Source organism: Cibotium barometz, chromosome 5, assembly GCF_041138505.1.
Source record: "Cibotium barometz isolate CiBa-2024 chromosome 5, ASM4113850v1, whole genome shotgun sequence".
NCBI lineage: Eukaryota > Viridiplantae > Streptophyta > Polypodiopsida > Cyatheales > Cibotiaceae > Cibotium > Cibotium barometz.
Genome location: NC_141050.1, coordinates 41,493,069 through 41,515,391, shown reverse-complemented (window position 1 = coordinate 41,515,391; position 22,323 = coordinate 41,493,069).

Genomic DNA, 22,323 nt, shown 5'->3' with positions numbered 1-22,323 from the left:
GCAACACACTGCTCCACACCAAAGCCTGTCACCCCATCTGCCTTAGCTCTCATGCTGGGTCCATCCTCCTCTCTCTACAGTAGTATAGAGACCAGCCACTGGGGCCCACTGCGCGCCCCGCGCTTCAAAGCTCATGAGTCGACCCTACGAACAAAGAAAATTGTTATCGGGACTGCCAAATTAGATTGAATGTCCCCGCAAATCCCTAACTCAAAAAAATATCGTCACCCTCCCCAAGTTCCCAACCCTCCTCAATACTCTCACCGATGACGATAGGCCCGATCCATGTCCGTCATCCTACAATATAGCCGCCATAATATCTCCTTCACTAGTCCCGCAATTTCGGACCCTCGTTAAATGCAACTTCTGATAATGCCAAATGCATTATACTAATTTTGTAGTCCTACACATACATTGCTGCTTGATGCCCGTCCGATCAGATCACCAAGCCTTTGACCTCACCTCGTCCGCCGAGCGCTCGGTGCCTCCTCTCTAAATTCCATAAACGACCACATCCAACGGTGTTCCCCTTCACACGTGTAGCGTTGCCCATCCGGGTCGCCACACCGCACCTCACAACACCACCGCTTCCAGCAAAGGCTAGCAACAACTAGCAAGCTGCAACTTGCTAATTTTCACACATATATAGAAAAACTTTGCTAGTTTTTCACATCTTAAAAAAATAAAAACTTTACTAATCCTCACGCTAAAAAATCATCTTTTAATAACGACCGGCGAAAAGCAATAATGCGGAACAAAATGCGCGATGACGCGAGTAGGGTCGCAACGTGTCACACGATCATAGGTCTGGGACCCGCTACTAGTAGGCAAAGGCCCCCAGGCACGCGGCGACCTATCGTATGAGGCATGCAAGCGTGGACGCCGAATACGATAGCGACGTGTGACGTATGTACCGCTAATTTCCTTTTTTTCCTCGAAATAAGAGCGAGCGCCTAGTCTACTAGAGAGTCGGGGGTCCGCTTGGGGGGGGCCTCTTTCCACCGGGCTCTCTATCAAACCCGTTTACATCAGCTATTAAACTGCCGGCTTAAAAAATCAGAAAAATGGAGGCCCCCCCGACACGCCTTGGCCCTTTACAGAACACTCTCGATCGACATGGTCCCCAACTCCCAATGGAGCTTCTTCCCCTCGCTCCCTCCCTCCTATTTCATTCCCACACCATCTTGTCACACACCTACCCTCCTTCATATTGACGTCCATTACGTGGCCTCCCCCTCGTGCCCATCCCTTTCATCCCAACCTACGTGATTCAAATATACATACATGGTTTTTAATAAAACATCATTTTGTCTCCCTAAGTTCTTAATCCCAATTTCCACCTCGTACGACTTTGGAAAATGCGCACTCGCAGAACTCCCCCCCCCTTCTCTCTCTACGCCCTTTCTCTTTCTACTCTGCCCTTTGCACGACCAACATCGCTATTGCGATTGGGCTCCCCCCGATGTTGCCTAATAATCCAAACACTTGTACTTTCATTTCTTCATTTTCCATGCTATTTAGCCCTTATTTTAATTAGCCTTTTTTCCCCCCTTTCAATGCAAAACTATGCGGTCAATAGCCTTTTTCCTCTCTACTTATTTGCGCATGTCTTGAAATGACAATTATAATGCTTGCATGCCTCTACATGGTAGGTAAACCATTGGTTCAAAACCATGGTAGGTAAACCATTAGCTCATAGAAGTGTACACATTTTGTTATCCTAATTTTGTTAATGCTTAAAATACCCCAACTTAGCCCTCTTTATCCACAAGGATGACAATAACATTTTGTCCTTTGCTCTTGGTGCATACCAAGAAATCTTGTGATCAAAATTGAAGTGCTTTTCTTTATCCCCAAGTTCCATTTATTCATGAAACTTTTCTACCTTGGTGTCCTTATCACATTGCATGCGTTTAGGTTGTATGGGCACGTATTGTGTCAAACGAAGATAAATATGTTACCAACTCTATCAAGTTACCTACAGTACATTGTATGGGTCAAACTGTGTTATTAAACACAATCTTACAAACTAAATCTTTGATACCAAGACAATCAATACCCAAAGTTTTAGCTTCACTCAAAAAAATTGTTTCGCGTCATGGCACTTTTGAACATATCTTCCCTATAATATCTAGGGCAACTGTTTCTTTGAACAAATTTTGATTTTTATTACCCCTCTACTTCTTGCATAAAATAATCTCTCTCTCTCTCTCTCTCTCTCTCTCTCTCTCTCTCTCTCTCTCTCTCTCTCTCTCTCTCTCTCTCTCTAACAAAGCATGGAAGAGCAAAAGCGAAGGGACACCCTAGCCCTGAAATTGAGGGTCGGGGTTTACCAGTGTATGAGAGCTCGTAACTATCGACCTCTTCGGGCAAGGGGTAGGCCATAATCACCTTAGAATCAAAGGAGGCAAGACTAGACATACTCAAGCAATCCAAGCTTCTCAAAGGAATCAAGCTTTGGATATATCAGAGGAAAAATTATGTAATACTTGACCAACAATATGTGACTAGGTTATGTACTACTCGACCAAATGTACTTGAGCGGAGCTAACTAATCTCCATCTTTGAATTTTTAATTATTAGTGGAAGCCTTGATCAAATTAGGTTTTTCCTTTTTGCTTTGCAATGGACCCTCAGTCTGTAAATAATATGTATACATTTGTGGCTGCTTAGTACCAATCCCTTTAGTCATATTTGGCCTCCCTCGAACATTAAAATCTCTCTCTCTCTCTCTCTCTCTCTCTCTCTCTCTCTCTCTCTCTCTCTCTCTCTAACACATGCACAAAGTGAAGGGATTTTGAGAAAAGTTTTCTACTCGTTGCATGCTTTAACACTCAAAATGCTTAATCACTTTTTGAACATTGATAACTTGATTAGTTTTTAAGTCTTTTTAATAAGTCACTAAATGTTGCAAACTTCTTTGAAAGTACAACTAAAATGTCTTTAAATAAGCTAGTAGGCAAGCACAAGTATTAAGAACTTTAACTATAAGCAAAAGCTTCCATGTTTTCATTCCATATTTATTCTCCAATTTGTTTTTTTAACAATTCCACTTTGAAAGTCAAGTTTCTTTTTTATAAAGATAACTTTTATTGGTTTAATTCTTGAATCAAACACTTTCATTAAAACATAATATTCTATGGTTATAACTAGATAGGCTTGAGCTTCCTACAAACAAGTAAATAAAGTCTTTCAACTATGTGTTATACACTATGTACTTTCATAGTGGATTGAATGTTAAATGCTTGTAAGCCCTTAATTCTCAAACTTGACAACAAGAAACTAATCTTTCTTTATTTCGTGCTCCCATGTTATTACAAGTATTTTGAGGTCTCTATAGAAATGAGTTACTAAAAGTTTAAGATGATTCTCATCATGCAAAGAAATAAAACTTAAAAATGGTTGGTTCTATTAAATGGTTATGGTTCCTTTAAGAAACAAGTGGAAAGAGTCTATATTTCCTTGATAATTTATGTTATAAAATCTTGATTTTAATTAAAAAATAAAAACAAATTTTATGTTAAGATATTGTTAGTATCTCATTATGTTGAATCAAACTGCATGATAATTCTTAGCTCACCCAAATTTTTATTAATCAATATGGGTGCTATTTAATGTATGAATGGTTTACATGTTGTCATTTAATGTATTAAAACATTACATCACTACATCCTATAAGTATGAGCCTTGGAGGGGAATTGGGGGGGGGGCTTCATCACATGAAAATCATGTACGTTCCGCCAGACATGTTTTATAGTTTTATCTTTGTGATTTTTTACATTTTAATTTAGACACCTCTTGTGAGTTTGGAGGTAAGAAAACTACCCTTTTTGGATCAAACATACAAATTTGTTTGCTTTAAATTAAAAAACCCTTATGTATGTATTTTTTTATAATGCAAATAGATATATAGTCAGACCAGTGCTTTTTTAAGTGTGAGCCTTGGAGGGGGAGGAGAGCAGGCGAGGAGGAGGGCCTCAACACATGAAAAACATATATATCACGAACGTTTAATACATGTTTTATAGTTTTATCTTTGTGATTTTTAACATTTTAATTTAGACACATTTTGTAAGTTTGGAAGTAATTAAGCTACCCCTTTTGGATTCTCTTGGTTACACATATAAAATAGCTTAAAGAGGGAATCAACAAATCAAAAAGAGAACCACCATTATCACTCTAGATGCTTAGATGATCTTTAAAGAGAATGCAGAGGGGAGAGGGAGAGATTGAGCTCCTTGTAAGAAAAAACACATATACAAGAGAGAGCAAGACACAAGAGAGAGATGGATGGCTGAATTTTCTTCTATAATCTTCTCTTCTCTACAACCATAAACTAAAGAATAAGAGCACATAGGCTTTCTTGAAATTAATGGCTAAGGTGCAAAGGTGTAGGGAGAATGAAGGGTGAGATCACGACACGTTGTAGGGGTATCCTAGGGAATTAAGTTGCACATGTCGATGCATGAGGTAGTACATTAGTCGATGGGTACTGCGGGTCTCGCGCATGCAGACGGGCACATCGATAGTATCCAAAAGATGGAGAAAGCCTGGGATCAGTTCAATGAGCCACCCAGGAGATGGTGGATGGGGGGATTGGGAACCGGAAGATTACATGAAGAGACATCGTAAGGAGCAAGAAGGTAATAGTGTGGCAAAGAAGCTATGGCAAGATTGGATCTCCTCACGCCTACATGCCCAAAAGTGACAAGAAAGTATGCAGAGTGGCAAGGTATGTGTTAATATCCCATCAGAATTGGTCAGAAGGTCGGTTGTCTTGTTCTCCATGTGTAGTACTATTCTATTATGTTTGGGAAAGCCACCTAACAAGGCTAAAATTGGGAAATGGCTACAAGATGAGGTGCTTCATGAGAAAGTAGTGTCTCAAGTTTTCTATCTAGGGAAAGGCTTCTTCAATGTACTATTCGTTAAGGGACAGATTGTTGTCGACCTATTTGCGATGGCCCCACTGTTCATGGGCACAAAACTGGTGCATGCAATGCCTTTTAACCTTGCCTTTGATGTAAATATGAGTCTTAGAGAAGTTTGTCTAGTGTGGGTCGATATAGTGGGTCTTCCTCTCTAACTGAGACCTGCACACTAAGGGATTTGGCCAATGCTTTGGGTCTAGTATTGTTTTTGCCAAGAGACAATGATAATGGCCGCCACTCGAAGAAAGTCTATATATCTTGGAATACATTGGTGGAGACACCGAAAGTGCTATAAATGGATTTAGGGGAGCTAGGAAAGATGGAGGTGAAATTTAGATTTGGGGGTTTTCTGGGAGCGTTTTTCAGATGCAGAGGCTTTGGACACATAGCCAAAAATTGTGGATTGGAAAATAAAGCAGAGATGGATGGAGAAGGAAGGAAGGAAGAGGGCATAGAGTGGGGGAGCAAGGTTGGGACTAGTGTGACAGAGACAGGAGGATAAGGAGGATAAGGGGAAGGGGAAAATGGTTATGGAAGGAGGGGAACATGAGGGTCAAGGATGGACTAAGGTAAGAGATAGATATAAGGAGGGGGAATAATCTCAGAAAAGTTAAAGGAGAAGATAGGAAAAATCAAACAAAAATGGCAGAGAAAGGGGGTGGGGGGCCAAATCTTTGGAAGGGTTGAGTCCTCCTCTCTACTCTAATCCCTTTAGCCCACTAGGACATAATATTGGGGGAAAGGGGGTGGGTACCAAATCTTTGGAAGGGTTGAGTCCTCCTCTCTACTCTAATCCCTTTAGCCCACTAGGACACAATATTGGAACGACTTCTATGGGAAGGTTTAATTGGCAAGTGGACACATCATGGGAATTGCAAAGAGGATAGGTGGAACATAGGGAAAATGTAGGTGGGGAAGAGGATCCTGAAGTGGAGATGGTGCCGGCGACCACTGCTTTAGAATGAGGGGGAACATAGGGAAAATGTAGGTGGGGAGGAAGAGGAGCCTGAAGTGGAGATGGTGTCGGCCACCACTGCTTTAGAACGATTAAGGAAAATGTGACTAAGGGATGTACTTGTAATGTTAGGGATAGGAAGAAGAATGCACCCTTTTGGGGGTTGGTGAAAGATTGGGGGTTGTCTATAATGGCAATTCATGAGCATAATCTCTTTGGTATGAAGAGTGGGATAAATGAAAGATTTAGAGATTGGGTGGTGCTGTATGGGGGAGTAAATTCAGAATTCAGTGGGATCTTGGCCATTATTAAGAAAGATTTAAAGCCAAGCATTATTGCCAATCATCCTAATGGTAGGATATTAGTTGTAGCGATCCAATTAGATGAAGAAAAGGTGTGGATAGCCAATGTTTATGGTGCTCATAATCATAAGGTTAGAGTAGAGATGTAGGATTGGATTTCTAGATTGGATATTAAATGTCCATGCATTATGACGAGGGACTTTAATATGGTAGAGAAATAAGTAGATAGGTGTGAGGGAAGTACAATCATGATGGGACAAGAGAAAAAGAAGTGAGAGAATCTTAGAGACAAGATGGGGATGATTGATGGCTGGGAACTGGGTCCATGGGGCTCTGATCTAGGGCATACATACTTTTAGTCTTTAGTACTTTGGGCCATCCTCAAGATTGGATAGGGTTTTTTTAGTCACCAAGCATCTTGGGTTCCTCACACCTTCTCAGCTAAAGTGGAAACTTCCTCTATTCTATCATATCATATGCCTTTGATTTGGGGGTGGCAAATAGCTGATTGAGGGGGAAGATAAGCTTAAAATTTTCTTGTAAGAAAGTTTATTATGAATAACCTTCTGCTTAAGGATGAATTATTCATTGCCCTTACAAAAAAGGCCATTAAAATAGATTAAAGAGTAAGGGGGAAAGGGAAGGGTCCTGGAGGAAATTTGCTAATGAAATGCAAGGTATCATTAGAAGAGTGGGTAAGCTAAGGGCCGAGCAGCAGAAGAGCCAGGAGAGACGAAGGTCTGGGGGGGGGATCTATTAGAATTCTTACAAAAAAAAAGAGGTAGACTGGAGGTCTGTCCAAGATAGAGATGGATCAATATGTGGAGTGCCAGATGCATTTGAAGAGTGAAGATGATAAGCTAGCTAAGGAAATGGTGATAGCTGGATCTCTTATAATAACATGAGTAGATATCTATTTGGGTTAGCCAATTATAAAGGGAGTAGGGAACTGCAAGGACAAGTTAGAGATGAGAGGGGTCACGAGCTAGGGGGATATTAATCAGATTGCTATAAAATGGGTTGAATTTCTAGGAGCCACCTTGAGTTTGAAGGAAGATGGGTCCCAGAGAAGATTTCAGGCATAAAATAGACTGCTAGACTTGGTCAGTAAAGGTTTACAAGCTGACAAAGCTAGGTGGCTAGTGAGGGATGTGGAAATTGATGAATGTTGGGAGGCCCTCCTGAAACTTGGGAAGGAGAAATCCCCTGGGTGGGATGGACTATCAGTAGAATTCATTTTTTTTTTTGGATTCTCTTAAAGGATTGGGTGTGGTCTACTTGCAAGAATGCCTTTGCTATAGGAATGTGACTTGAGGGAAGGAATTGTGAAGCTAATTCCTAAACAACTTTCTTGCAACAACTCTACTCACAATGATTTACAAGATATTAGCAAAGGTTATTGCACTGACCAGCCCTGCAAGAGGTGATCTCTAGAAATAGCATGGGTTTATTAAAGGAAGATATATATGATAATATCTTCTTAGTAATAATAGACAAAGAAGTGGCTCAAAGAACTGACCAGAATTGTGTAATCTTTCCTATGACAAAGTTCATTGGTCCTTTGTGTGTAGCAAGAGTTATGGAGAAATTGGGCTTTGGAAATATGATAGCTACATCTATTTATACTCTTACTGTTGGAGGTCAATCTAAGCTATTATTAAATGGGAGATTAGTTGGGGGATTTGAGATCAGAAGGTTTGTGAGACAAGGTTATCCTTTGTCCCCTCTGCTTTTTGCTTGTCACCCTTTGATAGTAGCTTTAGAAGAAGAAGGGGGAAGAGTTACCGGGCTAAAGCTAAAAAATGGGGAGCAACTGATTATCTAATGTTTTGTTGATGACTCTCTGGTGTTTTTAAAAGCTGATAATGAGAATGTAAGGAACGCATCGCAGCTTGTGCAGCTTTTTGTTGATGCCTATGCAATATACACAAATCCCAGATTATCATCCTGAGACTGAGGATAATAGTTTTGACATGGAAAGATGGGGGTGTGAAGTAATTAAGAAGGGACAAATCATCAGACACCTGGGGGTGCCTTTGGGGTTGGAGTTAATAACAAGGAGCTGACCGATTGGGCAATGGAAAGGTTCTTTAGAAAATTGAAGAAATGGGAAGGGATAAGAGTTCCATTTCATGATAGGATGGCTATTGTTAACACAATCCTTAATTCCTACATTACATTTCTCTGTCTTGTGGTAGATTTTAGAAAATGTCATTGGAAAAGTATTATGGCCCCCAAATTAGAGATTTCATGTGGAGAAACTGCAATGGTGGTAGGAAGGCATTTGCATGGCTAGCTTGGGATAAAGTAAGCTTGCCTAAGAAGGTGGCCTAAGAAGGTGGGAGGATTAGGGATGCTTCATTTGCCTACTCATGCTAAGGCTAGAGTTGTAATCAACTTGCCTAAATGTCTTCAACAAGAGGGAATTTGGAATAGGATGCTTAGAGGTGGTGGAAGAATATGAGGTCCAATTTAAAGGCAAGTGGACTGGAAGGATAAGCTACTATCCTATGCTCCTTTGAAAATTGTGAATTCCCCCAACATAATGACAAATTATGGAAACTTAATATTGATAACACATTGCAATCAAAACTCGTAGTCGGCAAAGAGCTCATCTCCTACCTTGAGGTTACATATAGATTCAACATAAACGTATCCATATTCAAGGTTTTTGATTGACATGTGAGTTTGTTTATGCCAAGGTGGAAAAGATGGAGAAAACACATATCTCACATTTCCTTGCTCATTGGAACGCCTACAACTATTTATGTAACCTGCCACATTTCTATCTCTAACATCACCCACTATATAGACATGATCCTTTTTAATGTCAATTGTTGGGTCCTCAAGAATGGAGTACCTCCTTGATCTGGGGTGCATGGAACACAACAAATTCCATTCATCTCATGAAGAAATTTAGATCCACAATAGTGCAACAAAGCTCGGCCAAGAGGAACACTTGATTGGATGAATAGCCCTTGACTAGCACCCACAATTGTCGAGTTATTAACCATGAAGGAAACCTCATTAATGTAAAAGACTTCACCATTTTGAACTGGCCAATGAGATGGTTGTAAATGGTCGCCATTTGCTATCGTCGTAAAGGCAAAGCGGAGAAACTTCAAATATCCTTACCACTGAAAACAATAAAAATTCATGATCATTAGTGTTTACTCTAGGATAAACAATATAAAAGAACCCAATTAGTGTTTGCACTTGTAGTATGCTTGGAGTTGTGATATGAAACCCTTAGCTGCAGTCCTTTGATGAATCTTTTCTTATAACCTAGTTGTTTCGCATAGTGCATTGCAACCATTTCATTAAGTTTTGACACTGGTGGTATTTTTTTCAATATCTTTAATTGTGCAGTACTTAGAGTTGATGGAGGAGAGTGTATTTTTCTTGAAAATGTAACTTCAGAATCATGTTTGCATGTTTAATAACACCTTGGCATGAAATGAATACGTCATTTTCATCACATATGCTGAGCCTGCATATTCCTTGGATTCATCCTTGTACATCTCCTCCCACTCTATAATCACACGAAAGTATTCATACCAGGTATGTCCTTGTTGGAATACTGTCCATATCTATCAAAAGAAATCATTGTACGAATGTCTCTAGCCATATCTAAATGGCATAAGTATCTGTATAAGTCTTCCAATGTGTTGTCATATGCATTAATGTCAAATTTGGGTGAAAAAATGCAATTCTCTGATAGACTTGCACATCCTTTGTATGGACTATTATCAATGAGAACTGTCCTTGTTACATAGCATTGTGCATTATATTGGTGTCAAACCTTTTTGAGTAGTTTGAACATGGCCTCCACACCCATCTTTTCTGGCCGAAATATCTTCTCATGATCATACACATAACACTACTCTTGTCCCCACACAATAAAAAATGGTAATTATCTCCCTACATGCAATTCTAGAGTTTCCACCATATGCACCACATTTTTGTGCAAAGCTGTGGACCATATCCCAACATGGAACTCTATGAATAGATTGGCTAAAAACTCTATGCATCTTGGATGAAGTACAATCCATTGTTTCCCACAACGCAAGCTTGTATGCTTATTTGACTTTGTGAAGCAACTTTCTAACAATAATCCATTCAAATCCAATATTACAGACATTTGGCCTGTCACATTCCTTGTATCCAATCCTATGTTGTCATTATCTTCGTTAACACATCTGTGATATACTTTATCTGTTGAAAAAGAAGAAGATGAAAGACATGTTAATCAACCAAAACTTAATCAAAAAGTCACACATATAACTTCTCACAAATATTATATATATTTAATATATGATAAATTATCCACATATTGTGGATGGTTTGGAATGTTGAATTTAGTTATTTATCCAAATCTCACTAGATAATGTCTTGTGCATGCGTGTTATAGGGAAAAGAAAAGACAGAAGAGACATTGAGCCAATCAACCAAAACTCAATTAGAAACTCACAACCACATGATTTCATTACTCTTAAAATACACGATATATCTCTAAGTACATAGAACTAAATTTGGTCATAAAGTTAGTTGTTCACAAATTTGGATAGATTTGAATGTTGGATTTGGTCAGTTGTCCAAATCTCACTAGATGATAATAGACATCTTGTGTATGGGTGTTATTGGCTAGATTCAATTACTTGTGCATGAGTGTTATTGGCTAGATTCAATTACTTGTCTAAATCTATGTTAAGGATGGGTAATGCTAGAGGTTAAATCTTATAGATGGATGTGAATTTCTAGATTTAGTCACTTGTTCAAATCTATGTCATGGGTGTAAATGCTACAGATTTGGCCAATTGCCCAAATATTATGTATGACTATAAACTTTATGTAGCCTTATTGACATACCCAAACGATAAACTATATGTAAGGATCTCGAGGGGTTCACCTCAAAATATGTAAGTATACCACGTGAGTTCAAATGAAGGGATTTTTTAATTCAAAATTTTAAGGTAAATTTATATAAATAAATTTACAAAAGGGTTTTTTTAAATCGATTTTGGAAAAAAAATCCATAAGTCTATAAAGAAAAAGGGGTCATTTTATTCATGGAAAATTCACAGGGAAGGGGTTTTTTAAATACCCCTTGAACGCACGTGATACATAGGGCTTCTTAGTAGTGAAATCCCTTGAGGTAAGGATTATATTTGAATAAGTGTCCAAATCTTTGTTTGGGGTGTCAATAAAAAAATCATAAACACATGGTCTAATTGATCTAATGTGAGCATGGAATTATTTTACTTTATAACAAAGAATAAATTATGATATAGTCAAATTAGCTCAATAATAGTGTCTTTAAATTTTACAAAATGAAATAGAAGTTTTTCTACATCATAAGTACCATATATAAAAATCTAATTGATGATATTCCTGGAGCATTTACTTACATATCACAATGGAAAAAACTATCCTACCAATAAAATGAGAACTAAATATGTTTTTTAAACACCTGTTGTGTTTGGATCATCAGGAAGAAGTTGATCAACAAAGTCTAACATTGCCCCTTCATGCTCCTTTGTAAGTGTAGCTATATGCTCTAGTGCAAGGCCTTCTATCAGAAACTTCTCATTTATAAACAAAGAATCATCTCCTTGCTTTGTGATTCCAGCCCATGAACTAATTTCAAGATTCCCCTCAACAAAGCTTGAACACATTGATTCAATCTCACGTAAATATTGTAAACTTGGAACCATTGCCACTATCTTTCATTTGTTTGCAAGACCCATCATACATGCACTTCCCAATGCGAATACATTAAAAACATACTCATCCTCCCTACAAAAAGATCGTATAGTTGCAGAAATAACATCTTCCATCTTTAGTAATAGTCTTTGTGCACTGGTTTGCTCTTCATGTCCATCTGAGTCACCACTATCACTATCACTATTGTCAAAAGTATCTAAAATATATGGTCTATGCTCCAAATCTTGGTAGCGACGATTGTCCATGAATTCCTTCTCTTTACTCTCACTAATACATGTGCCAAAAAAGTATTGATTGATCCATCCACATGATCTGTATTAGGAGGGTTAATATCCATGCTACCAATTGCCATCTTGTAGTTCCCAGTTACCTTCTCTAAAGCACTCTCCAAGGTTACAATTTGCTTGAATGTTACAAATGCGATAAGCACAAATTGATTGATCCATCCACATGATCTGTATTAGGAGGGTTAATATCCATGCTACCAATTGCCATCTTGTATTTCCCAGTTACCTTCTCTAAAGCACTCTCCAAGGTTACAATTTGCTTGAATGTTACAAATGCGATAAGCACAAATTGTGCAGGTTTAGCAGTAGTTTTAACAATCCATGCAACATCATCTCAAACCTGTTTGAGCTCCATGTCATGCTACAAACCCTATGAATTGCATCAATCACCACTGTGCCAATGGTAATTGGTTCCTTGAATGTGTTGCACATGAACTCCATCCCTTGCATGTCTGGTCCAACCCAGTATACACTCCAAGGATCCTTATCAGAATGTAAACTAGTTCCCTCCTTTTGGTTTACAATCCATTGAATGTATGCTTGTGCCGATGAGGCAATGCATCTTTATAATCTCTATGAGCAAGCTTCTTTTTCAACCATATTTGACTTGATCCAACTATCTTTTCATAATATTTTGGCTGGATGTTGTAGTAAGTCACACACTGATCCCATAGCCTATCAACCTTGTCACTTGACTTTTCCTTGAACTCCTTCACAAGCTCTTCCCTGCAACACCTTATCCTTGATATCATTACTATGCTCAGCATGATAGGGCAGTGATCCATCTCTGTATGCATCCATAATCCTCATCCATGATAGGGCAGTGATCCATCTCTGTATGCATCCATAATCCTCATCCATGTCTCAAATACGTCATCTGGGCATATTATCATGTGTGCATTCTTTGTTGCAACACTATCATCACCAAATGCAACTCGTGCTAGCTCGATAAATTGCTGCACAACATTCTCAACATTAGGAAATATTACAAACTAATTTATCAATGATACCAATAATATATTGAGGTATTTCTAAAAACACCAAATATTGAAGGTTGATAGTTACTTACATCCCATTCTACACGTTGTTCACTTCCCTTTGGCTTTGCAGGTCTATTGAATGCAACCCATTGATCCCTTACTTCCTTTAGATTATCATGATATGGAGATTGTCGCATTATATTTTCAGATTCTAAGTTTGCCATTCGAGATAATTCCACACTCTCCTTTGGAGGGAAATTTTGCACTATCCTCGCCACCCTTTCCATATAATAATTATTTCTTTGATTCATGGCTTCATCAGTCACACTCTCTGTGAAAACTCTAGCTGCATAAATCGAGTGTTGACCAGAAAGTATCCAATACTTGTATTTATGAAGATGGTCTCTCCTCACTATCTCCAAGGGTTTGCCAGTGGCTTCATCAAAAGTATCCATATAATAATTCTTTCTTTGATTCATGGCTTCATCAGTCACACTCTCTGTGAAAACTCCAGCTGCATAAATGGAGTGTTGACCAGAAAGTATCCAATACTTGTATTTATGAAGATGGTCTCTCCTCACTATCTCCAAGGGTTTGCCAGTGGCTTCATCAAAAGGCATTAGATTAGCGCATGACACAGGTGGTCTAGAATTCAATCCAAAGTCGAGAGCTAATTTTTTGACATGCTTCTTGCTCAATTTTCTATAGACATATATTGTAGGAGCTTGTACACAATTTCTCACTGGGATGTGGAAAGTCTCTTGTAGTCCAAATCTTTTTTGCAAGCTTCTTCTTTGTTTGATCATAGTCCACCACAATAGCAATATCACCAAATGGAACAATGGCAGAACCTTCAACTGTATTTGTCACCAAAGTAGATGATGTTTGTTGTTTTTGATTCACTATTTTGGTTTTACCTCTAGCCTCATCCTTTGAAATATTGGCTTGAACCTTGTAAAATCCATCTATGTATTGTTTTATCATAGGCTCATCCTCCTCCTCCTCTATACACCAACCCATTGTTAACATAGACTAAGCACCATCGGTCTTCATCTTTGCATCATCATAAGAAAATGCATCCAACAAGTATGATTTATTAGAGTCTCTAATATCCACACGAATGCAGGGAATTCCTTCTTTTCCTACAATCCCCTCAGATAATGCCTATACTACACCAAGCTTTTTGTATGCCTCATTCTTGGGTTGTAAATGAAAACAATTGTACATGTTTCATTGGCTTCCCATCTTCATTGTAGAAGTCAAGGTACCAAGTCCATGCCTTGTCATCATTAATGCTATAAAAAATCTCAAGCCTTGAGCTTCCCTTGGAACTTTTAGTAGTAGTGGATGATGTCTTCCACTTTGACATTTTGAACCTATTCAGAGTTTGATGTTATTAACTTACTTAGTTTCATGCATTTTGTAGATCTTTAAAATTTTAAATCATTTAACATTTACATTAAAAAACAATCTATTAATGAGATCATGATTGAGTACTCTAGAGGGATGAACTTAAAATATTAGACTTAGTTAAATACTTTAAACGGATATGAGAGGGAGTGAGCTATGAAGGGTATATATATTTGGATAATTGTATTGAATGGTTGGCAAAATCTATTGTGTGAAGAGCATTAGGCAAGTCCTTAATAGGAGTGAGATATGAATTGTTTATAGATTTGGAGAATTGTTTAAATTTAAATTAAACGGTTGGTCAAATCTATAAGAGGAGCATTAGGTGAGTCCCCAATAAGAGGGAGCTATGAATTGTATATAGATTTGGAGAATTGTCCAAATCTATATTAAATGGTTGGTCATCCAGTGAGAGGAGCATTAGAAAAATCCCCAATAAGGGTTAGCCTTAGGTAGGTCTATAATATGGGTGAGGTCTAGTGAGAGTAGCATTTTGGAAGTCCCTAATAGGAGTGAGCTATGAATTGTAGTTAGATTTGGACAGTTGTCCAAAAATATTTTGAATGGTTGGCCAAATTTGGTGATATGAGCATTAGGAAAGTCCCCAAAAAGGGCTAGCCTTAGGCAAGTCCCCAATAGGGGTGATGTGTAGTGAGAGGAGCATTATGGAAGTCCCCACAATAGAAGTGAGCTATGAATTGTAGATAGATTTAGACAATTGTCCAAATCTATATTGAATGATTGGCCACATCTAGTGAGAAAAGCATTAGGCAATTCCCCAATTGGGGTGACTTATGGATTGAAAATAGTGAGAGAAGCATTAGGAAAATTCCTAATAAGGGTTAGTATTAGGCAAGCCCCCATGGTTAGTATTAGGCAAGTCCCCAATTGGGGTGAGATATTGATTAAAAATAATGAGAGAAGAATTAGGAAAATGCCTAATAAGGGTTACTATTAGGCAAGCCTCCAATAGGGACATGGGGTCTAGCAAGATGATCATTTTAGGAGAGTCTCGAGTGAGCTATGAATTATAGATAGATTTGGATTGTCCAAATCTATATTTAATGGTTGGCCCAATATAGTGATAGGAGCATTAGGCAAATCCCCAAAAGGAGATAGGTATGGATTGTAGGTAGATTTGGACATTTGTCCAAATCTACATGGAGCGGTTAGTTAAATATAGTAAGAGAGGAGCATTAGCCAAGTTTGTGGTTAGGGTTAGTATTAGGAAATCCTTTAATGGGGTTGAGTTCTAGTCAAAGGATCATTAGGCAAGTCTCCAATAGGAGTAACCTATGAATTATAAATAGATTTGGATAAGTGTCTAAATCTATATTGTATGGTTGGCCAAATCTATTGAGAAGAGCATTAGGTAAGTCCTTAATAGGAGTGAGATATGAATTGTTATAGATTTGGAGAATTATCTAAATCTATATTGAATGGTTGGTAAAATCTAGTGAGAGGAGGATTATGTGAGTCCCAAATGGAGTGACCTATATAGATTTGGACAATTGTCCAAATCTATATTTAATGGGTGGTCAAATCTACTGAGAGGAGCCTATCAGACAAATTCCCAATAAGGGTAAGCCTTAGACAAGTCTCCAATAGGGATAAGGTCTAGTGGGGTGAGAGGAGCATTTTTGAAGTCCCCATTCGGAGTGACCTATGAATTGCAGTTAGATCTGGACAATTATCCTCCCCAATTGGGGTGAGCTATGAATCAAGAATAGTGAGAGAAGCTTTAGGCAAATCCCCAATAAGGGTTAGTATTAGGCAAGCCCCCAAAAATAAGGACGTGAGGTATAGTGATATGAGCATTACGCAAGTCTCCAATAGGAGCAAGCTATGAACTACAGATAGATTTGGATTATCCAAATCTGTATTGAATGGTTAGCTAAATAGAATTAGGCAAGTCTCCAATAGGGTTCATGGATTTGAATAATTGTCCAAATTTGCATTTAATGGTTGGCCAAAAGTATTGAGAAGAGCATTAGGTAAGTTCCTAATAGGAGTGAGCTATGAACTACATATACATATAAATTTGCATTTAATGGTTGGCCAAAAGTATTGAGAAGAGCATTAGGCAAGTTCCTAATAGGAGTGAGATATGAACTACATATAGATTTAGACAATTGTCCAAATCTATATATTGAGTTGTTGGTCAAATATAGTGAGAGGAGAAAGGCAAGTCCATGGTGATCGTTAGCATAAGTGTGTAGTTAGAGGAGCATTAGGCAAGTCTATGGTAATGGTTAGCATAAGGATGTAGTCATAGAAGCTATGAACTATAGATAAATTGCCCAAATCTATATTAAATGGTTGGCTAAATCTAGTGAGATAAGCATAAGTGAAGGGTTTAGGATTGTAGGTAGATTAAGATAATTATTAAATTCTATATTTAATGGTTGGCCAAATCTACATTTAATGGTTAGCCAAATGTGGTGAGAAGAGAATTAGGTAGGCAAGTCCCTAATAGGAGTGAACTATGAATTAATTAGGTAGGCAAGTCCCTAATAGGAGTGAACTATGAATTAATTATAGATTTGGAAAATTGTACAAATCTACATTGAGTGGTTGGCCAAATCTAGTGAGAGGACCATTAGTCATGTCCATGGTTAGGGTTACCATCAGGCCAATGCCCACCATTAGGAGTGAGCTATGAACAATAGATAGATTTGGACAATTGTCCAAATATGTATATTGAATGGTTATCCAAATCTTGTGAGAAGAGCATAAGTTAGTAATATGAGTGAGCTATGCATTGTATGTAGATTTGGACAACTGTCCGAATCTATACTTAATGTGGTTCTAGTTAGAGGAGCATTAGGAAAATCCCCAATAGGAGTGGTATATGTATGTATATAGATTTGTCCAAATCTACATCAATGAATGATTGGCTAAATCCAATGGGAAGAGAATTAGAAAAATTTATATCAAGGGTTGGTCTTACGCAAGGTCTTTAATAGGGTTGAGGTCTACTGAGAGGAAAATTATGAAAGTCCCCAATAGGGTTGAGGTATGTATTGTAGGTAGATTAAGACAATTCGAAATCTATATTTTATGGTTGGCTAAATCTACATTTGATTAGTTGACCAAATTTACATTCAATGGGTTAGCCAAATGTGGTGAGAGAAGAATTAGGTAGGAAAGTCCCTAATACGAGTGAACTATGAATTAAATATAGATTTGGGAAATTGTCCAAATCTACATTGAGTACTTGGCCAAACCTAGTGAGAGGAGCATTAGTCATTTCCATGGTTAGGGTTAGCATTAGGCTAATCCCCAAAACTGAGGCCCTCTTAGATTTGGACACTTGGTCAAATCTTTGGAGAGAATTAGCATTAGAGGGGTATGTATATATGGATGGTTAGGTCCTTAAAAGTATGGTATGATGTGTGTCCATTTAGATATAGATTTAGACACCTGGGTAAATACTAAAGAAGTAGCATTAGATGGGAGAGGGTATGTAAAACTAGCTAGTTCATATGAGATGTTTATGAGACAATTCATATTATATATAGATTTGGACAGTTGACCAAATGTAGATATTTACATATAAATGGCTAGGTTCATAAAACTAGGATGTGATAGAATTCTAAGAGATAGATTTAGACACCTGACCATTTCTTTAGAGAGTTGTGGCATTTGTAAGCAAGAATGGGATTGTTGGAATATGTGATCAATGTCATGGCCTAAGGTTAAGGCACACAATGAAATGTAAAAGGACCATGTAATATGAAGAGAATCTAGGTGAATGAAGGGTAAACCCCCACTTGGAATAGGTGAGTTTCAGAAGATACTCTGGAGGCTATATTCTAGGGAGCCATGTGGGGGGAGATGGCCTTGGATGCCCTTGATGATATGTAAGCAATGATGTCACTCAACCTTGTACACTTTGGCTATAAAATGATGGCCCTCCTAATGAGAAAAATACGAATTTCTATGCTATGTGAAGCTCCTCATCATGCTGCCATTGTGTTCCCTTAATCCTTGATTAAGTGCTAGTTAATTACCTTTTTGCTCATGTGACCACCATGGTTTATCTTGAACCACCATAGCTCATTTATCATCCCTTGCTCACATTAAGCTTGCATTATCACTCATTATGCTTTTACCAACATGGTATCAGAGCCATGATTATCCTTAGGCATAGTAATTAACACCATTAATCATATTTCTCACTTTAGCAAGCTTTCCATTAAAGCTCCAACTCACCCCCTACTGGTTTTTTGCTTCATATGGGCTCTATAATCCATCAAATCACAAGCTTGTTGATTCAAAAGAAAGCTAGCAGCCGGCTCCATCGACGCCTAGCTCCATGTGAGCTCCCACGCTATCTACGCGGCGCAATCAACTCTGCAACAGCACGCTGCCTTCTAGCGAAATTCGTCAAATTCGCGCTGTACGGTGAATGGTTTGCTAATTCCTCTTGTGAGCATAATATTGATGCTATGAAGCCCCCACGTGTTGATTTTCATGAGCAATGGTCCACTGTAGCTGCTGTTTGAACTAATTTATCAGTAGCAGTACATGCTGTGTTGCAGAGAAGATTTCCAGAGATTGAAGTAGCATCTTGGCATGTTTGAGTGCTGAGTTTAAAGCCAATACCTTGGTTTTCACGTGGTTTAAAGCATTTTATGTTTCTCATTTGGGAAGAGCTTCATTCAATTGCTCAAAGCTCACTCTGTTTTTTGGGGCAGTTTTCTCTCTTTGAATTAATCACCTCCATTAATCATCATGTACTTAATAGTAATTATCTATTGAGATGACATTTTAATATGCATATTGAGTTGAATACCTCTTTGCAATCATGCCTTCGGATGCGGAATCATCTAATGAAGCTTATATCAAGAAATCATTGAAACCCAAAAGCAAAATTAGAAAACCTAGGATGAAAATCAAGTCTAGGCCCAGTTATTATTACTATGCAAAGGGTTATGGGTTTGGGGAATTCTTGAGTAATATCATGCATCTATATGGTGAAGGGGGATTCTAGCTTTTTAATACTTTGCATTGTTCAATTCCAATCATGGAGTCAACTTACATATCATCCTCTTTCATCAAGAAATTCAACGGTCATGACTTCCACACTTGGCAAGTCAAAATGAGGTTCTTACTAATGAAAGAAGGAGTTTGTGGCATAGTCAATGGTACTATACCTAAACCTATCACACGAGAAGGAGGTCTCTTGGCAAACCAAGGATGAGAAAGCATTAGCTCTCATTGCCCTTGGAGTTGAAGATAGTTATATACATTACATTGGTAATGGAACATCTTCACAAATTGCTTGGAATTCATTGGATAAATCCTTTGGTGCTCAAGGCCTCCACAGCAAAATCAATCTCAAAGTAGACTTTTACAGTCTAGAGTTCAAGGTTGATGAGACACTTGCGTCTCACATCAACACCATGAAGAGCTTGATGGCCTAGCTTGAAGCCATCAATGAACCAGTCAAGGAGAGTGATGCCATAGCCATCCTCCTAAAGTCAATGCCATCCGAGTATGATACACTCATGCTGACCTTAAAGTACATGCAAGATCCCACTTTGGAGGGGATAGAGAGTGTTCTCTTGGAAGAAGAGAAGAAGTTGAAAGGTAGGGCCATTGATCTTGTCTCAACCCAGGCATACCTTGTTCAAAAGCAAGCCAGCAAACCACTCCAATGTACACATTGTGGAAGGACAGGCCATCTTCTCAAGAATTGCTACTACAAAGACAAGCCAAAGCGAATGTGCACCAAATGTGGAAAGCCAGGTCACCTCGCCGACAAATGCTACACCAACCAGGCAAATATGGCAAGCACTTCGAATGATTCCGAAGAAGCAATTCAAGCATGTCACAATGTTACTACCTCTTTTGATGAAGCGGTAGATGCAAATTGGGCTTTCTAAAGCCAACAATGTTTATGCCCTCTCTTACCCAAATGTATGGACACCTCTAACCACTGATGATGTAGGTTATGTGTTATTTTTTATGATGCCCACAATATCTCTTAGTAGGCCATGTAGCCCTCAAGGGGGGATTGATGGGGAGTTGGGTCTCCATGACCAACAAATGATGATGATGCCCATGGATATGATGATGATGATGCTATGATGATGGGGTATGGGAGAGGAATGTTTTCATGTCATGCTATTTTCTTTTCGCAATGTAGAAGCCATGCTCCCTATGAGCTATGCTAATTTCTTTTATGTACTGTAGAGCTATACTCCTTATGAGTTAAGCTTCTTTTCTTTCATGTAATGTTTGGATCAAGGGAGGGCAATATACCATGCCATGACCAAGGGAGGGTGTTGGAATATGTGATCAATGTCATGGCCTAAGTTTAAGGCACACAATGAAATGTAAAAGGACCATGTAATATGAAGAGAATCTAGGTGAATGAAGGGTAAACCCCCACTTGGAATAGGCGAGTTTCAGAAGATGCTCTGGAGGCTATATTCTAGGGAGCCATGGGGAGATGGCCTTGGATGCCCTTGATGATATGTAAGCAATGATGTCACTCAACCTTGTACACTTTGGCTATAAAATGATGGCCCTCCTAATGAGAAAAATACGAATTTCTATGCTATGTGAAGCTCCTCATCATGCTGCCATTGTGTTTCCTTAATCCTTGATTAAGTGCTAGTTAATTACCTTTTTGCTCATGTGACCACCATGGTTTATCTTGAACCACCATAGCTCATTTATCATCCCTTGCTCACATTAAGCTTGCATTATCACTCATTATGCTTTTACCAACAGGGATATGTATAAATATTTGGGTAATAATCCCAAAAAAAGGAGTAGTCCATGTATTCGGTGGAGTTAAAGGATTTTTCCACCTAGTGACCTCAAAAATATTCATTTGTATTGAGATTTAGAAAATTGGTCAATTTTATCAAGTGGTAAGTGAAAGAAGATGATACTAATGATAGATTATAACGTATATTCTACTAACTAAATTTGGACACTTGATCTAATTTGGAGAACTGAATCTATGTATTTTTTATGTGTAGGGAAAATGTCATCTCAATTTTCTCATGGAGAATGTGTAAGATTCCTCCCTCCGGCTTTTGAGGTGTGCAGGTGTAAGAACCTCCCCTTCTGATCTTATAATTATTCCCCTCTCTGAAATAAAAGAAAGATCCTGCTTTACCTTGTTTTGGCCTAGAGAGAGAAAATATCTAGAGGGAGGTAATTCAAAATTGAGATATTTTTGGATATAAAAATCCTCCTAGTGTTTAAAATGATTTTTCTTAAAACAAAAATTCAATAAGAACTTTCCAATGTGTAATTGGAATTAATTAAAAATAGGTAAAAAGGACCTTAGCGGATAGGGAGGAGATAAATTGAAGAATAAAAGAAAATCTCCCAAAAATGAGTAAATACTCACATAAGATGAAGAGTTGACTAAGGACAAGGTTTATTAGTTAAAAAAGAAGAGATATTTAGAGGAAATGATACATTTTTGACACCTCAGTGTGGAGAATTCCCCTCATGAAGGAGGTGCCTATTTCATATGTGTGGATGAGTTTTAAACTCACAAATAATGAGATATTTTCATCTCTCCTCTCTCCTGTTTCAACTAGATCCAAAAAGTGAGCTAAATTGACAAAAAATGGTCAAAAATTGACCAAACTGATCTGGAAAATTCTAGAATCAGTTTGCTTGGTTAGAGGCTCATCCTAGAGTCAAATACATTGAATTCACTTGATAATTCAATTGTTTTTGACTAAATCCTCTCCAAAAGAA